Source organism: Miniopterus schreibersii (assembly GCF_964146895.1).
Source record: "Miniopterus schreibersii genome assembly, chromosome: X".
NCBI lineage: Eukaryota > Metazoa > Chordata > Mammalia > Chiroptera > Miniopteridae > Miniopterus > Miniopterus schreibersii.
The window spans coordinates 100,651,232-100,669,610 of record NC_138104.1 but is presented as its reverse complement, the minus strand read 5'-3'; the positions used below and the strand labels follow the sequence as shown (position 1 = coordinate 100,669,610).

General features: G+C 40.5%; 1 protein-coding gene across 1 annotated transcript in view; it reads right to left on the bottom strand.

The window, feature by feature from the left end:
• Positions 1 to 18,127, bottom strand: part of GEMIN8 (gem nuclear organelle associated protein 8) — a 170,701-nt gene extending 152,574 nt beyond the window's left edge. The window contains exon 1 of the mRNA XM_081125195.1: positions 18,088 to 18,127. The gene's annotated coding sequence lies outside the window, so the exon portion shown is untranslated. The remainder of the gene's footprint in view (positions 1 to 18,087) is intronic.
• Between the last annotated feature and the right edge of the window lie 252 nt (positions 18,128 to 18,379).

Sequence of the window (18,379 nt, the reverse complement as noted above, 5' to 3'; positions counted from 1 at the left end):
TAAATACAGAACAAATTAAAAATATCATTATTTTTGCAACCAGTAAAAATATTGAATGTAGCCAACAACCATTAGTAAATACCAACCATTAGTTGACAGGTTGATAACCGCATAATGAACAGATATAGCCCATGAAGCCAATGATCATTCTCACATCACTGAAAAAGAACCAACCAGACACTGAGTACCTCACCATGAGATACAGCTGGATGTTCACAGAACTACCTTTAAATTATTTTCACTGAAAATATTTGAACCTGAACTGAATCAAGCTTCATGGTCTATCTACCAGTTTATGGAAAATACTGGGGAAGAGAGGAAAAAATTCAATAATATCGTGAGGAAATGATTATAAAACCCCAACATACTATAATCTTCAAAACAAATAACCAAGTTTATCCAATAAATCTGTATCATGGGAACTAAAATATAATAAAGAAAGAAGATCAGTAATATAATTAATAGAGACTTAAGAGCCATAATCAAATGCAATGAGTAGACCTTATGAATCCTCATTCAAACAAAGTAACTCAAAAATGACGTTTTTAGACAAATGGAGAAAATTGTATGTAGACTAGTTGTGAAATGATATTAAAGAATGGTTAATTTTGTTAGGTGGGTTAGTGGCATGGTGGTCAGGTTACAAATAATGCCCTAGTCAAGATAGAGATGCAAACTGAAATATTTATAGTGAAATGACATGATGCCTATCATTTGATTTAAGATGCTCCAGCAAAAAGAAAAAAAGGATGTGTGTGTGTGAATAAATAAAATGAAGATGGAAAATGCTAATTCTTTGTTGAATTTAATGAGCACATGAGAGTTTATTTTATATACATGCATAAAATTTATTTATTTATATATTTACTTATTTATGTGGATGCTTGAAGTTTTCCATTATCAAAAGTTTTCAAAAAATTGCCCCATACTCGAATAAATTACTTTGCATCCTTTTTTTTTGAATTTTTTGTGTTTTTTTTTTTTTTTAAATATATCTTTATTGATTTCAGAGAGAGGAAGGGAGAGGGAGAGAGAGAGATGATGGAAACATCAAAGACGGGAGAGTTGTCATTGATGGGTTGCCTCTGGTGTGCCAACTGGGGATCAAACCCTCAACCCCAGCATGTGCCCTGCCTGGGAATCGAACCCCAATCTCTTGGATCCTAGGTCGATGCTCAACCTCTGAGCGGCGCCCAGCTGGGCTGGGTGAACTTTTTGTACCCAAATATTTGCACATATTCATAATTATTTCATCGGGAAAATTTCTTAGAAGTGGAATCCCTGGATTGAAAGGTACTACGTATTTTTAAGCCCCCCAAATTTGCCAGTTTGGCCTAATTTTGTTTCCAAGCAGTCTAAAAATATCTGAGCATTAGGTCTCATTGTTTTGTTAAAAGACCCCTGCTATTTCAACTCATGCCCAGGAATTCTATTGTTGGCTTAACAAGTTGCAACAGGGATGACTTAAATTTTCATTGCTCCCAGCAACCTTTTCAGCCTTTTCTTTCTGTTTTCCATATATGTCTTATAGGTAGCATGACCATGTATCCTGGCTTGCCTTAGACAGTCAGTGTATGTGTATTGTCACAGCATAATTATTCACAGTACCTCATTTCATCCTCAATATTGTCCTGGTGTAGATGGTCGTGATGGGAGTGTTAGAGAATTTATGCACTTGGAGCTTTTAGAAACAAGCATGAAAAGCACTTAGAGCTCACTAGTTGGAACATGAATAAAGAGCAAAAGAGTCATCATTATCCACCCAGGACACCACTTGAGAATTCTAATTTCCAAAGGGAAAGCAAGAAATGCTTGAAGTGGGTGAACCGTAACAGCGGGGTTACTGCTGTTGGTACGAGACGCTGCGTTCATCAAAGGGCTGAGAAGTCTTTGACTTGGAGGGTGCCTTGGGTCCCTGATTGATGGAAATTCATAGGGTATCCCTAGTCGTTGGCAGTTAGGCCATGGCTCCCCAAAAATGGTAGTCCTAAAGAAATTGAACTCTTTCAGCAGGGTGAGATAGCTCGAGAAGCTGGGAACAGAGGGTGGTGGCTCTGGGCTCTGCCTGCCTGCAGGCAGATTTTCCTAAAGCCCAATACTGTTCTTTATTTCATGTATATCAGTCTTACTTCCTGAATGATACATATACTCTGCCTTTGAGTTTCCAAGGATATGATTCTGGGCACATAGCAATTTGCTTATTAAATGGATGTATCATGAAAAAGGTGATAATAAATACTGTAGTAGAATATGTAAGCCATGAAATTTGATATCCAAATTCTTAATTTCAGGGTTCTTCTCACTAACTTTTACCCCCAAAGCAAATTATTTACTGTCCCCTACATCTGTTTCTTCTACAGAACTTTTTTGAGCAGAGTTTGAAAAAAATGCTTTGCTGAAGCCCTGGCATTTCTAGGGAGGTCCAATTCCTCCCACAGTGCTTTGCAGCTACACTATATCTCTTCTGTTTGGAGGAGTATGTTTTTATGAAGAAGTAGGTGGCAAGCAAAATTCTCCATCTTTACTGATGACAAAGACATTTCTAAACAGTTATGGTAGATAACTCAGTGGTGAAATGTCCCTAGTTAACCACCCAACCATCTGCTATTAACTTGTCACATCTCATGAACAGAGATTTGGTATTTTTGTAAATGCCATTCTTATTCTGGCTATGGTCAAATGATGATGTCGAACAATGATTGGCCTAGTGATTTTGGTTATCATGACACTTAATATTTTTAGTATAAGCCAACTGGATATAGATAAAGACACTAGTTAAAAATGGATGAAAAAAAATCTCTCTTAAAGTTTGTATTTTAAATTTTGCAATTTGAATTACAGCTCTTCATACCTTGCCTTTTAAAAAAATATAAATGTTTATTTCCCTTTTTATTTAAAGATTTTAGCCTAGAATAAAATGTCCTGGTAGTCAAAATTTCAACAAAAACTTGCTGGGTAAAAACTTCAGACTTCTTTAAATGAGCAAACGTCTATGGTGCATATCTAGAAAGACGGTGAGCCTCTCCTTCCACAATTGAGTTGGCATTTTAACCAGGTCCCCTGGAGCTCATCTTTAACTAGCTGTAGCCATAAGTTTAGATGCTTTATTCAAATCATGAGAGTAAGCTTTAGGAAAACATAGGCAGTGTTCCTGTTGTCAAAAGTTTTAACAACAGCCTGGCCGGGCGTGGCTCAGCGGTTGAGCATCGACCTAGGATCCAGGCGATCAGGGTTCGGTTCCCAGTCAGGGCAAAATGCCCGGGTTATGGGCTCGATCAATGACTCTCTCATCATTGATGTTTCTATCTCTCTCTCTCCCTCTCCTGTCCTCTCTCTGAAATCAGTAAAGATATATTAAAAAATAATAATAAAAAAAATAAAAAAATGTTTTAACAACAGATTATAACTATTCCATGGAATATTCTATAGATCTCAATCAGATATGTGCACAAAACAACTTTATCCTTTTAACTGCTCAGTGGACTATATTTTTCTCTGAAACGAAATCTCAGAGAAGGTCCCATGAAGTTTCCAGTCACTCTCGTATAATAAAAGTCCTCCAGTCATAACAATAGTCTTATTTTAGTTATTGATATTTCTATTCCAAACTTTACTGTTTCCTCTGGCCTACTTCAGATCTAAAATCTGGGGGGTGGGGTGGGCTGGAAGTGGGTAGAGACATGGCTCGGGAAAATTCAGGATTGTTTCTTGATTAGCTCCATCTTCTCCTTTCCGCTCAGATGGCTGGCCTTAGTTTTAGAACTCTAAAACTCATGGAATGGAACTAGGGGGCAGGAAAGGTCTTAAATGATTGGTACTGTCATGAACTCCTGTTTATGCTTGCCAGGCTTGGCAAGCAGTTAAAGCTGAGTTTTGGTGCACTTCAGAGTTTTTCAGAGATTTCCCAGTGGGAACATCTGATATCGGTAAATGTAGCATCTCCCCAAATTCTCTCCAAATTCTTCATCTAAGAATACACTTCCAACCTCTTTCTGCTCAGATCACTTTGCTTTGTAACAGAAAGACTTCTTAGATAATTTTTCTTTTAAAATAAAAACCAATCTGTCTCCCACTCTGAGCCCACGTCTTGTTGGAAGGGTGGAAAGAGGACCTTTGTCCTACAGTGTGTGGAGGTGCATAGTTCTCAGCACTGCCCTCTCCTCTGGTTGCATGGGCCGCTCCCATCAGCCTCTCCTTGGTGTGAATCAGTGTGAGTCACACCCTAGCCTACTGTGTCTTTGACTGCCAAGTGATACGGCTCTGGAGTCACCATTTTCATAGACTATAGCATGAACAGTGGCCCCTGCAGCTATGCAATACATATTAAGCCTTCTGAGCAGTCCTCTTAAAGAGTCTCTAACTAGGCTTGAAGAACTCCGGGAAACACCCCTCTCCCCCCACTGTAGGAGGTGGGTGGGAAAATACTACAGGGCTCCAACAATACTCTACAAAGATCATTTCCCTCTGGCTTCATTAATTCTAACCCTTTACATCATTGATATGCTGAAATGCTCTCACCTCCCAGATTGGTGTTTCCTTTTTGTACTTCTGATAGGGGAATGGGGATCAATTTTGGGATATTCACATAATGGACTGGCTACTTTTCAGCAATGAAACAAAACAAAAACAACATGTACAAAACAAAGCAATGAATACACACAAAATCATGGATGAATCTTAAAAGCATTATCTTGAATGACAGAAAGCGGGCAAAAAGTTTTCAAGTTAGAGTAAACTATATTTATGTGAGTTTCTAAGGCAAAATTGAGCTTTTACAATAGAAATCAGAACAGTATGGTTCAGTTGGTTGGAGCATCGTCCTGTGCACTGAAAGGTCCAAAAGGCTGCTGGTTTGATTCCTGGTCAGGGAACATAGCCAGATGGTGGGTTCAATTCCTGATCAGGGCATACGGGAGGCAACCAATTGATGTTTCTCTCTCACATCAATGTTTCTCTCTCTCTCTCCCCTTCTTCTCTCTCTAAAAAGCCAATAAAAACATATTTTTTAAAAAAGATACACTATATTCCCATGATTCCTCTGATTTGCCATATTATCAATGTTTTCAAGATGTATGTTCTTTATTAAACTAAAATATGTGCAATTAAGCCTACATTTCTTTCAAAGCCATTTCTGATATTTTCAATGCTACAGATTCCTTTTATGTTCTTTATCTTTTTCATCATATTTTATTTTTACATTCACAAGTACATAGTATAGAGAACACTTGTAGCCGCTTGCTCTTTATAGATATTAGATAAAATGGAAAATTCCTCAAAACTGATAAGGAAAAGCAAATAGGCAGAGATGCTGGACAAAATGTAGCAATCTTTTCAACACACCAGAACTTGAAAGAAAATAAAGAAAATTCCCCTATACTAGAAATGGAGGGGAAACTGAAAACCAGAGTCCTAGGCAAAAACAGATGCAATGAAGGCTCATGGGAGTATCAGATCCAGGGGTCTGGAGACTGGGTTTTGATGTCCACACAGGGACAGAAGGGGTGTGGTTGAGCTTGCACATTTAAGGAAGCTAGAACTGAGCTCCACAAACAAAGCAACAGAGCCCCCAAAGGCTGTCCCGATAATGCAAAGCGGATAACTCTTCATCTCCTCGAGGAAGATACACAGAATGTTGCTACCTGCGCACGGATGTTTTAATACCGCATGTCTTGGCAAGAGATGAGCTGGATTTTCCCATCTTACCCAGAATCACTGTATGTTCAAAAGTAAACCAGTTTTAGAACAACCATCTCTAAAGTTGACTTAAGAGTTTTAAAAATGATATAGTTCTATTATTGTTAGGTATAATTTCAATGGGCAACTATAGATGCATTTCCTGCGAAAAATGATCTAAGCAGGGGCTGAGCTCTGATGCACCAATTACACAGACTAGCGAACCATGCTGTGCACCCCCCTCTCTAACTGCCTGTATAGTTCTTGGCACCAGTAAAAATCAAGAAAAATATGGAGATCATGCTCTAAAATGATGAGGCAGGCAATAAACAAATATTTCAGTGCAGGGTAAGAATGAAGACAACAGAAGGGTGACTAAAGGTATGAATTCCTTTAGCTAGAAAAACCAGAGAAGCCTCAGAAAGCAGCAATAAAAAATCCTGAAGAAGAGAGTGTATGCTTCAGTAGGGCAGGGGTTTTTGTGTGTTTAGTTCAAATAAACTAGAACGGTGCCTGGCACATATAAGAAATATTTGTGAACTGAATTAATAAGGGTTTCAGGCAGGGGAACAGCAAGTACAAAGGCCCTGAGACAGAAAGAAGGTCAGTGTGACTGGAAAAGAGTGAATAAAGACAGAGTCAAAGGAGATGCCTTTGGAGAGATATGTAGAGGGTCAACTTTTGCATTTTGGCTTTTATTCTGTATGTAATGTAAAAATGTTGGTTTTATTCTATTTGCAATAAAACTCACTGGAGATTATTGAGCAGTAGAGTGATTTCACCAGGTTTTATTTTTAGGTTATCTACCCAATTACCAGGGGATGCAATGGGATGACTTGACATGGGGAAGGAGGATGGGAAGCTATGCCTTGGGGGCTCACTTGGGATCAGCCCTGTCATCCAAGATTCTTCACGAGGTAGGCATCCCAATTTAACTCCATCTTCCTCAGGACCACTGGGACTGGAGGATGCTCGAGTCATGAGCAGATCAGGAGTGAGGCTGGGACATGTAGGTGGCACCCAGCAGTGAATGCAGTGGGAAGGAATGAAAATGCAAGAATAGGGAGGGGCTGAGAAAAATGCATTGTCAGATGATCAGTTGCAAGAACAGCTAAAACAATCTATTGCTCTGGAAAACCAATTAATCAGAAGCACTGTGCTAGCATAGCCTTCCTCGTGATAGTTACTGAATCAAAATTTGCTTTCATCTAGACTCACATGATGCTTGGTTTGGGTCCTGCTTTGACCTTCTTAGAAAAAAACACACATTAGGGCTCATTATTCGAAATGAGTATATTTCAGGAAAAAATGTAATACAATGTTAAAAAGTTTCTTTAACATTTATATATAATATATAAACTTTTTCCACAAATGAATACGTGCTTGTAAAAAGCAGCTCTGCTATGCAATAAACAGAAAAATTCATCAAAACATGATTTTAAAAATATAGTTTCGTAAAGTGTTTGGATTTTCACTGCTTTCCAAATACTTATTTCTATTTATCTGTATTTTATTTTGCATTTTCTTCTAAGTCCAGGGTTTGCCTAGGCAGATTCTATTATTTTTGAATTTGTAGATGTGTAGAAAATGCTACATTTATAAATGGAGAAAATCCAGCTGGAAGCCACAAAAGTGTGATGACAGTCAAGCAGAAAACACCATCACCTTACCGAAAGTAGCCAAATAAACAAAGTTGATTCAGTTATATTATTCTCATTTACCTCATATTTTCTTCAGCTTTGATAAGCTCGTATAACAACCATCCAGCTCATTGTAGAATTGAAATCAATTCTATTTAACTAACATTTACTGTATTCTGTCCCTTACAACACAACTTCAGGTTAGTGCTATGCAAGCATGGAGTGGTGTGAGTTGGCTCAGAGCCCCTCATCTTTGACTCCCTAGCAGAGAATGGGGTGGGGTGGGGGTGGGCGTGGGAGACGGGGTAGGTTGCAGAAATGGCTCCATTTCTCTTCCCTGGATGCAGGCCCTTGGCCGTGAAACGCTGTGGTGCCTCCTGCCCTGACTCTGGGGCAGGCTGATGGAGCGAGGTGGCAGTGGCAGTGTGCTCACTCTGAGCCTACACCCTAAGGGGCACCAAGCGTTCATGCTTGCCCTCTGACACCAGTGCCAGGCGGAATAATGGCCACCCAAGGATGCTGACACCTAGTCCCTAGAACCTGTGACTATGGTACCTTACACAACATAGGAGACTCTGTACATATGATTATGTTAAGAATCTTGACACGGGGGGGGGCTATTCTGGATTTTTGGGATGGGCCCAATTTAATTACATGAATTCTTAAAAGCGAAGAACTTTTCTGAATGAGTCAGTGGGAGATATGACCATAGAAGAATGGTCAGAGATGCTGACTTTGAAGATGGAGGGAGGGGACCATAAACCAAGGAACAGGGGTGACCTCTAAACTCTAGAAAAAGGCAAGGAAATGGATTCTCTCTCAGAGCCTCTAGAAAGGAGTACAGCCCTGCTGACACCTTGATTTTAGCTCAGTGAGACCCATGTCAGATTCCTGACCTCCAGAACTGTAATATAAATCTGCACTGTTTAAGTCACTAAGCTGGTGATAATTTATTGCAGCAGTAATAGAAAAGTATACATGGCCATGGATAACTGATATAAGAAAAAAGTTAAAAGATTTTCTCTCTTCAGGTTTAAATAATTTTTTTCTGTATGGTTCAATCCATATTATGGACTAGTCAATCAACTTAAATGTCCACTCCTCAGCGAGGCTGTTTTCCTCCTTGCTCTCCCCCAGCCGTGGTGGGATGGAAAGGCCTGCAGCTCTTCCAGCCCCGGGAGCGGGTGCCGGGAGGCCCAGACGGTCTCCTCTGAGGGGCGGTTTGGTTCCCGAACGAGTACTGCTGTGTCCTCCGAGGGGCGCCTGCTGCAGCCCCGGCGCTGGCCGCCCTTTGCACCCCCTGCGGAAGCTCAGCTGGCCGGTCAGCAGTCTGTCTGTCTTTTCATTACAGTCGGCCACCTCTCCCTCTTCCTGGGCCTCACCTCGATTCTCTGGCTCTGTGCATCCTTCAAGATTCGACTTACTCTTCTGTTCACCAAGCTTTAGGGTGGCCTTGCCTGTATCCCTCAGATACTAGGCTACTCTGACCTCCACAGGGACCCTCCATGGAAGTTCCCAGTAGATTCTGGTCCTTCCCTGGGGCATGTGGAAACTTCCACATATGGGAAGTTGGGGATAACACAAGACTGTCCTATCAGAACTGCTCTATCCAGTGCCCTTCTTCCCTGCATGCCCGCCATCTCAGGAGCTCCCAATTAGTAGTGTACCCCCTAACCACCCAGCTTTCAACTTCTGTCTTAGCCCATGTAACACATCTCTCCACCGCAGGGTTTGACCCAGAGCAAGGACGCCAGGGCACATGTTCTCATGCTTTTGCTCCCCTTGTCCTCCGGACTCTTCCCCACATACCCTCGCAGCAAAGGAGGGGACTCCCTGTCTGGGGGGGGTTCCCAATGTACTCCAGCCTCCTCCTAAATAAGGTAGTATTTTCTCTGCCCTAATCGCTGACTTTGTAATTGCAAATGGGACCCAAGGAGTAAAACTGTTACTAATTATGCAAGATAAAAAAATGTTTCCTGTTACATGCCAGGCACTAAGGTAGGTACTTCAGTGTAAAGTATAGTACTAATCACTAAGACAACCCTGTTTAGAGAAGAATATGGTGTGTGTGTGTGTACATTTGCAAATGGCTGTGAAAGGAAATATAGACAGTTTTGTCTAGAGTAACAAGAAGAAAATTATTCGCTCGATGTTTTTGAGTAGATTAAAGAACAGGAGAGATTTTTTTAGAATAGTGTATAAAACTGGGTAATGGATCACTTGAATCTATAAAAAAAGTTCTATCAATAGATAACTGTGGTCAAGATTCTGAGCTTTTACAGCACTGTATTTGGTTCTAAACAATAAGACAAATAATTTGTACTAGAGTCCTGAGTGAGATGAAAGAACAAGTGTTTACTAAGTTGTGATTCTTATAAAAGTAGTCCTTTCTGTATCCAGTAACATCAGATCTAGCTAGGGCTTGAATTTGACAAGCTCATTCATAACTTCAGATTTGGTACAAATGGAGAGTGTTTTGACTTGTTAGACAAACTCCCAAATCAGATTCTCGGCTTCATCCTGGTACTTGTTTTTAAAGATTATCCATGAAAAATCTGATGTGGAAGAGAGGATAATAAAGGTCCACAATGAGTAACTGTCAACTTGGCACGTATGTGTAAGAGCACTTTACACATGGTAGCATCCTGTCTGGTTGGGTTCTCTGGAAAAGACCCGAGGCGAGGATTTCTGGACACACGATCTATTAAGGAAGCGCCCCTCGGGAAGCCTGGTAAGGGAGTGGGAGGAGCAGGGCAGGGGAGAGAGGGTGTCACAGAAGCCTGCAATCTCAGAAAATTCCCTGAAAGCCAGAGGCAGTCTGATTCTGGAGGGGAGATCTGAGAGGTAAGTTATGTTTTAGACTTTGTCTCAACTTGGAGGAAAGGAGCTAGGCTTCCATACTCTCGCATATATCAGTCATTGGTTCAAGGCTGCCAGGAAAAGAGGAAGCAGGGTGCACAGGGAACATCAACTCCGGACAATAATGGCTCCAGTTCTCCACGGGGCATCCTCCAAAGAGACCCGCAGGTGCAGGTATTAGAAACCCCAAAAGGGCATGTAATCAAATGGCAGAGGGGTCAGAGGGGACCTAAGTGGAGCGGTGTGTTCACTACACGTGTCAAGTAAACTAACATGAGGTCATATGATGAGGAAAAGACTAAGCTTCCCCCAAATATTCTTACTGTTCCCGGAGGATTGTGTGAGAATCATTAATATCTGTTTAGTAACAGTTGATATACAAGTATGACACTGCTTAAACTCCAAGTTACTTTTCCATAGTTCTCCATTCCAAGGTAAGAGACTCACTATGTCCAGAGGTAAGCTTTCATCATTGAGCTCAAATAATTTTCAATTCAGAAATATTGGTTTCCAAAGATGGCACCATCTGTCATGACAAAAGACCAAGGACATCCTTTTTACTGGCCATTCCAATTGCATAACATTTGGAAGAACCCTGAGGGATACTAATGCATAGCCAGAGTTGAGAATTTACTTTGAGATACAATGGAATAGAATCATCATTGTAAGCATTCCTGTCTAGAATGCAGATTGGCATATTGTCACCATGGAAAATACCTAACACTGGAAAGAGCTTTTCATTAGCATATGATGTCACTTGTGGCCACAGGACTCCCTACTCAGGATGACAAAATTGTCCTCAGGTTTCACAAGATGCCAAGATCAGCTAAACTTTTGCAGAGAACAGCATTCAGTCTGAGCCATTTTATGACCATCTTACATAAGCCCTGCATCATCCTTAGCTAAACACAGCCACAGAAAAGAAGGAGGGGACACCCATCTACCTCCATAACTTCAGTTCCCTGTGTTTGGTGTTTGAAGTCTCATTTTTGCCAAAAACAACTTATGGTGGCATTACAGATATGACTTCCTTCATGTTCCCTTGAAGAAACCTCTTTAAGAATTTGAAGCAGAAAGAAATCCAATACAAGGAATCAGTTACTACTGGAAGGGTTAAACAGATCAAAATCAGGAGGCCCTCTCTAGGCTGACTTCAAGTTCATATGCCAACTTGACTGTAATGCAAAGACCAGGAAACTATTGCAGTGACAGGGAAATCCAGTCACCATCATACCTGCTGGGTCATATTTTTATTCCCAAAGACCACAGAAAAGAATGGCCTCTACCCCCCTCCTGCTTTTTATATCTCCAGTGAGTATATGTAGTTTGTGTGTGGGTTATAAAGATGAAAAAGATCCAGATCTTGAGATAGTAAGTTCCTTTAGAGGCGTTCTTACATCTTAAGCTCCACGTGTGGCCCATAGCTCCTTGGAGGGTTTGCCATCTTATGTCAGTCACTCCTGAATGCTTTTTAAAAATTAGATGGACTCATGCTAGTTGTGTATGCTTGGGCTCATTGCTCAATCTTCTTGAGTAGGTAAAACTAATGCTTAAAAAATTGGCATCCCTGATGGCAGCAGTTAAGTGGTGCTTTTCCAAAGGCAACTCAAAATTTAGGACACATTTAAAATACTAAAATGGTTCATTATGAGGAGCTTTGAAAGTTTTCAGTTTGTAGTACATATGGAACACATAGTTAAATTTTTTATTGTTTAGACAAAAACAGTAGAATATAACAGTTCGAAATGTCAGTGCTAATATATAATAACATACACTGAGAAATTAAGGTTGGCCTTTATCTGCTTGTATTACATTTATTTCTGCTCAAGTTGAGTTTTAAACAACAATGGAAATTTTCTAATTAAGGGAGCTGTAACATTTTGGGCCTTAACCTCTACAAGTGTAAAGTAGGTAGCATCACACAGTTACTAGGATTAAAGAAAGAAATGTCTCTAAAATTTTTCCACTTGGCAGAGAAATTGTAAGGGCACCCACAAAAAATTGAAAAAATTTTAGTCTTTCATTTTATCATAAAATGTTGAGTAGATTATATATATAAATTCATATTATATTCATTACAGTTTTATTATAGAAATATCTTAGATCTTTTTCATCGAGTAAAATTGACATTTTAGGAGGATGTGCCAGCTTTATCCTATGGTTTCCAGTAGATTCTAGAATGCTCTCTTGAGAACCAAGGTTATAGTTGGAAGTGTTTCACCGGTGTCGATATATAGGAAGCCCCTAACAACTCTTAGTTGAATTCTGAAGAAGTTTTGAGGTATAGAGATTTCAGAATATAAATATATAAAAGAGTAGATAGCAATTTCTAAATTTTGAGGGTTACTATTTTTGTCTTGCTTTTGCAGCTTTGCCAGAGAATTTCATTCTTTTGCATATGCTGAGGTGTGCACGAGCCTACCTTTCCTGTCCCATCCAGTTACAGAGACTGAAAATTTTTACCCAGTTAAGTCTTCTCTGCCCAGCCACTTAATTAATCCAGATGAATACTGCTTTTATGCCTTTATATTAGGAGCCCTATCCTCACCAGCTGGTGGCATCTGGAAATGGTCCTGCTTCTAAGCTCGAAAGTCTCACAAACGCAGAGCGTAGCCAAAGTGCCCACGTACCACAAAGGTATGCAAGCTATTCCCCACCACGCTGCCAATAACCACTAGGACCGAACTGACTCCCTGTTGCCCTGAATGCATTCCAGGTCCTCCACTGTTGCAGGAGACCTTTCCCGATCAACAGGCTATTCTACTGGGCTGCATCATGTAGGCACAAAACACAAGCTTAATTTGGCTTGCAAACATGGCAGTCCTGTTCTGCTCTCCCCATGCAGATATAGGAGGTGTGTATACTTGTCAATTTTGGATAAATCTACTCAGAGTTTCTCAGTTTTTGCCTACTATGTGTCCATACCTTTTTGACTTATAGCTTGTGAGGTCCCCTCATCCTGCAAAATCTTATTCTCCCTTTGTACTTGAAAAAATCCTGTTCTTCATTTAGGACCAAATACAAATGGCAAGTGTCTTTTAAGTTTTCCCTTCCTAGATGCCTACTGCTTCATCTACCATCCATCCTTTCTCTTTCCCTCTGACCAAGGTGCTCTAAGATCTGATATACATATAATGTCTATTTTAGCATTTATCACATCGAATTGGTGGCTGTTACATGCTGTCTGTGTCCAATGCTGGCCTGTGAACTCTGTGAGGGAGGGGGCGCTATCTTGGCTATTACGGTATTCCCAACGCCTGCAGACTGCTGGGAACCAAATGATGACTGATGAATGAATGGCAGCCTACATCGAAAACAAAAGCCCAATCCAAAGGGCTGAAATGCATCGGCACCACTGAGTGTGCTTTCCTTCCTTGTGAAAACATTATGAAGGACTGAGAGAAGTCTTTACATGAAGGTATTTCATTTGCAGATGAAACAGAGAAAAGGCATTGGCTTCATACCTTAAATCTGCTTTACTAGGAGAGTTATTTCTGAATAAAATATACCAGAAAGGTAGCCGCAAGCCCTCCGGCTACCCCACACCTGTTATAAACTGCACAGACAGCGGTCTGCATACCTGAAAGTCACTCAAGGGCAGCTTGAGTTGATGAACCGGCGTTGCATCAATGCTGCCGATTGATTATTTTGAAGTTACTGGATTAATTAATGGGCAACGATTATGTGACAATGACACACATGCCTCTTTATCCAATATTAAAGTTAATATTTAATAACTATTTAGCAGATAGTGTATATGAGTAAAAGATGGTCTTATGGAACCTCCTTTTTCAAGAAAACATAAAACACTTCCATGTTTAATTTAGCACTGAGATTGCTGTTTCTTTGTCATAGTAATTATGGGATTTCCTGCCAGGGCCCATTTTTACTTCTACTTTACAACACAGTCATGGTTGAATAGCTTTAATCAGGCACCAATTAGTCCCAAATCTATAACTCATTTAAGTCTGGGTCTGTAGTGGTTGTGCTTTCTCCTTTCAAACTGGGAGGGAAATGTTAGAAAGGTTTGAACACATGATCTCAATCTCTGATGAGTAGTTTGTAGAAAGATATTTCTGTAACCTGCCCAATAAATTGGTTATCATATTAAACTCATTTTTTGCAGCTTATATTCACTTAAGCATTGCTCTAGTTGGTGGCTGTCAAAATGTTTCTTATAATTATCTTCAGTAAACTTCTCCTGGGCCTTTAAAATTCATTGCATATCACATGTTGTCTATAATCATAATAAGATCAGAAATGTTATTAATATCCTGCTCAGTATTCTGCTACACCAGTTTCTGTAAAACTACATGGATCAACAGATCCAATTCTTTTCTCCTGTGCTGTCTCAAAGGATGTCAAATGGTAAATGTGACTATATCTAGATATTGTTAAACTTAAATACAAAATGGAAACCAGACTTAGAATTTCCTGTGCAGACAGAACCATTTGAGCCATGTAAGCAAAATAAATCTAGCTTATTTCATGAATATAAGTGAAAATTACCTTAGGTTATTTCTTGTAAATGCCTCTGACAATCGTAAAACAACTTGAGTCATCAGCCTAAAAATGGTATGAGATAATCACTTTTAACTGATCCCCTGTCATCCGAAACCCCCATTGTAATAACCAATCATTGTAAAGTTAAACAACTTCCTCACTTTCACTTAATAAGCCATCTTATACTTTCATGCCCCTGAGCTTTATATCAGTTTTTATTCTTTGAGGCTCCTAGCTTGGAAAGTGTTTTTATATTAACAATAAACTGTTACTAAATACTATTTATTGGCTTAATGGTTTTAATTGTGTTATTTCTGGATTTTTGATAATATGCAGACTGACTTCATCATTTTCATGGAGTTGACTAATCAACTCTGAAATATAAAGACCCACGAAACCATTTGTTTAGTCAAGCACATAAACTGTTCTGTTCATATTAACATATTCTATAAAATAGTTATTTGGATCACGCCATATTCCATTGAACTGCTTGTTTCACTTGTTGAATTAATCAGGTCTCTTTTGGTTGCAAATGACAGAACCCCTATTTGAACCTGCTTTATGAAGAGGAAACAGGACCGAAAGGGCCTGGGCATCTTAGTAACCAAACTTTGGAGGTATACGGAACAGTCCCAGCAATAACTGGGACCAGTGACTCACCTAAGGCGTTTCTGGTCTTCCTGCTCTTTACAGAAACCAGGGAGGGCGCGGCAGGAGCAGGCGCGGGAAGGGGAGAAGCCAAGCAAGAGTGCTCTTCCAAGCCAAGTCCCAGCCTCAGCCTGGCCCTGCGGGGAGCTCCACACAGCCAAGCTCAGAGTGTGCTCCAAGCTGGAGGCAGGGAGCTTGGTTTTCATGCGCCTGAAGCAGTCAGCAATTGACTAGCCCCCCAAGTGCCACCCTGGGTAAATGTAACCCCAGGCGCTTCTGACTCCACACATCAAGGCAAAAGGATGATGCCTGAAAAGAGCCACAGGTGAGGACCGCTAGAAACCAAAGCAGAGGAGCTGCAGTTGACTTCATAGACTCACAGGAATAGACCATTAGAAGCAAAAACACACAGAAGCTGGGGATGGTGCACAGAAATAGTTAAAGGAATTCCCAGAGGGATCTGCATGGGATGCTGACAATGTCCGCTACAAACACTATTGAAATTATTTTTTCTTTTGTCGGCCTGTTGGCTTTACCTTTCCCCCAATACACCAGTTTCCTCCACCACTCAGGGAAAATGGCTGCCAACTGTTCATAAGTAGGACATCCTGTAGCTCTCATTACCAGTTGGCAGCTTTGTACTCAGTGCCAACTACAAAAGTTACGAGGAAGAACTTGCACTGCAGTGGTTTGGGTCCAGTGCCCATTTCTGGACCAATCAACTCTAGCCTTGGAATCAGGATAATATAAAAACATGGTGGCCCTACAAAAGCTACATTTGAAGGGGAAATGCAGTTCCTAAGAGAAGAAGGGCTGTGATGTTACTGGCAGAACGTAAATATGTTGGGGAGACTAAAGAACATTTGGTAGCAGAATGGGGTTGTCATCACCAGAGTTATGCGTCCATTCCCTGCAGGAATTATCAGTGCTCTACATAGCCAGATACTTAAGGTTACATCCTTATTATGGCACGGGGTGCAGGCGCCAGTTTCTGGCCACAAAAATAAAAATAGAAGAAGAGATTGTAGATTGTTTTGAAAAAAATCTTAAAAGAACATCCCATTGGGATATGAACATTTGTAATAATATAGAATAGATATTACATGAACATGAATTCAGTGTTCATTAACTTATTCTGTTGGATTCTTATGTGTGGACTTCCCTGTTAAATACAAAAGGGATTTCAAATGTAGGAAATATAGAGCTGCAGGGGAATTGGACCATTTAGACCATCTGAATTTATCTCTTAGCTGGATTTTCCTTCGTGAGGCTATAGCTGCTTACTAACTCTCCAATCTGACTAGTATTTCAGGGGTAAGACACCTGCTCTTATTTCTCCAGTTTAAAAAGATTTTATCTCAGCCCGGCCGGGCATGGCTCAGCGGTTGAGCGTCGGCCTAGGATCCAGGTGATCGGGGTTCGATTCCCGGTCAGGGCACATGCCTGGGTTGTGGGCTCCATCCCCAGTCGGGGGCGTGCAGGAGGCAGCTGATCAATGACTCTCTCATCATTGATGTTTCTATCTCTCTCTCCCTCTCCCTTCCTCTCTCTGAAATCAATAAAGATATATTTAAAAAAAATAAAAAGATGCCATCTTTGCTCACTTAACATCCCTTTCAACCTACATCCTCACTTCTGTTTATCAAGCCTTTTTAGGGTAACATGCTCTGCTATTAGCACAGCTTTGCATGAATATTTCAGTGTGCTAAGGGACAGAGTTGTTATCAAGCATCAGCAGCTGCTGTTTATTGGTGATAAATGAGTTCTGTTCCATTGAGAGCAATTTCCCTGGTTTTTACTCTATTATCTAGGTAGAGATGAAGAATATAATATAGCTTTAAAGCGGTATTCACACAGTTATCCAGTTAATGAGGCATTGAGGGGAGGGATTGTGAAGAGACAGTCACACAAAGAGGGAGAGGGAGAGGCAGGGAGAGGGAGAGAGAAAGAGTGGGGAGGGACAAAGAGAGGCACACAAATGGAGACAGAGACAGGAAGACAGGGACGGACAGAGAGAAAGAAAGAGGCAAGGAGAGACACAAACACACACATGCACAGAGAGGGGGAGGGAGAGAGATGGAGAGAGACGCAGAGAGAGGGAGAGAGAGGGAGAGAGCACAAAACAGGCAACATCTGAAAATACCATGGATCCTCCGCCATGTGTCTACTTTCAGGGTTTTGCTGTGCTATAATTTGTAAGGAAATATTATCTGACAGGGCCAGGTGATGAATCATTTGTATTTATGAAAGAGTTTCCAGGATTGTATTTTATATTAAGATTGGTTCTTCTGTTGCTGTTTGGAGTTAGTCTCCCCAGTATTGACAGCAGAGGCTTCATTCAATGAGTAAATTCATACCTACATGTTGGCAGAGGCACTGCTGTGTTTACCTCTGTGGAACATTGAATTGAGGGAATTAAGCAGAAACAGTTCATCAGCCTGGGCATTCAGATCCACTGTGTGCAGGGCAGGGAAGCTTAACCTGTTGGAATAAGTTTAGGGAAGATGGAGTTCTTTGAAAGCTAGCTGCTAGGAGTTGCTCCAGGATCTTAGGGCTCATTTAAGGAATAGCATTAATTCAGATCAATTCAACAAACATTTCTTAATCATATACCATATGCCAGACCTCATGCTACATACTAGGGATTCTAAGGCAAATTATAGTTCCTGCTCTGAGCAATGAATATAGATTATTTCAAGTCACTGTAGTGCATGCTGTGGTTGAACTGAACTCATGATTATATGGAAATACAAAAGAGAGTTACCTCATGCTTCCTGGGTGGTGAGCGTGGACCAGGAGCATTTGTAGTTCAAAATGTAGTAAAGATGGGGAGGTTGACTGGTCAAAACGGGCAACATGGAGACCACAAATCCACTATGTGAGTTGCCTGGCCTAAAGGATAGATAATGTATGATTATTTTTAGTTATGCTAAATGCTAGTCAACAATGGCTGTCCTAATGCAGTTAAGGTAATGCTTATCCTTACTGGTTATCCTAATGCTGGTTAACACAATGCTTATCCTGAATATACTGATCAACAGTAGTCGCCCTTAACA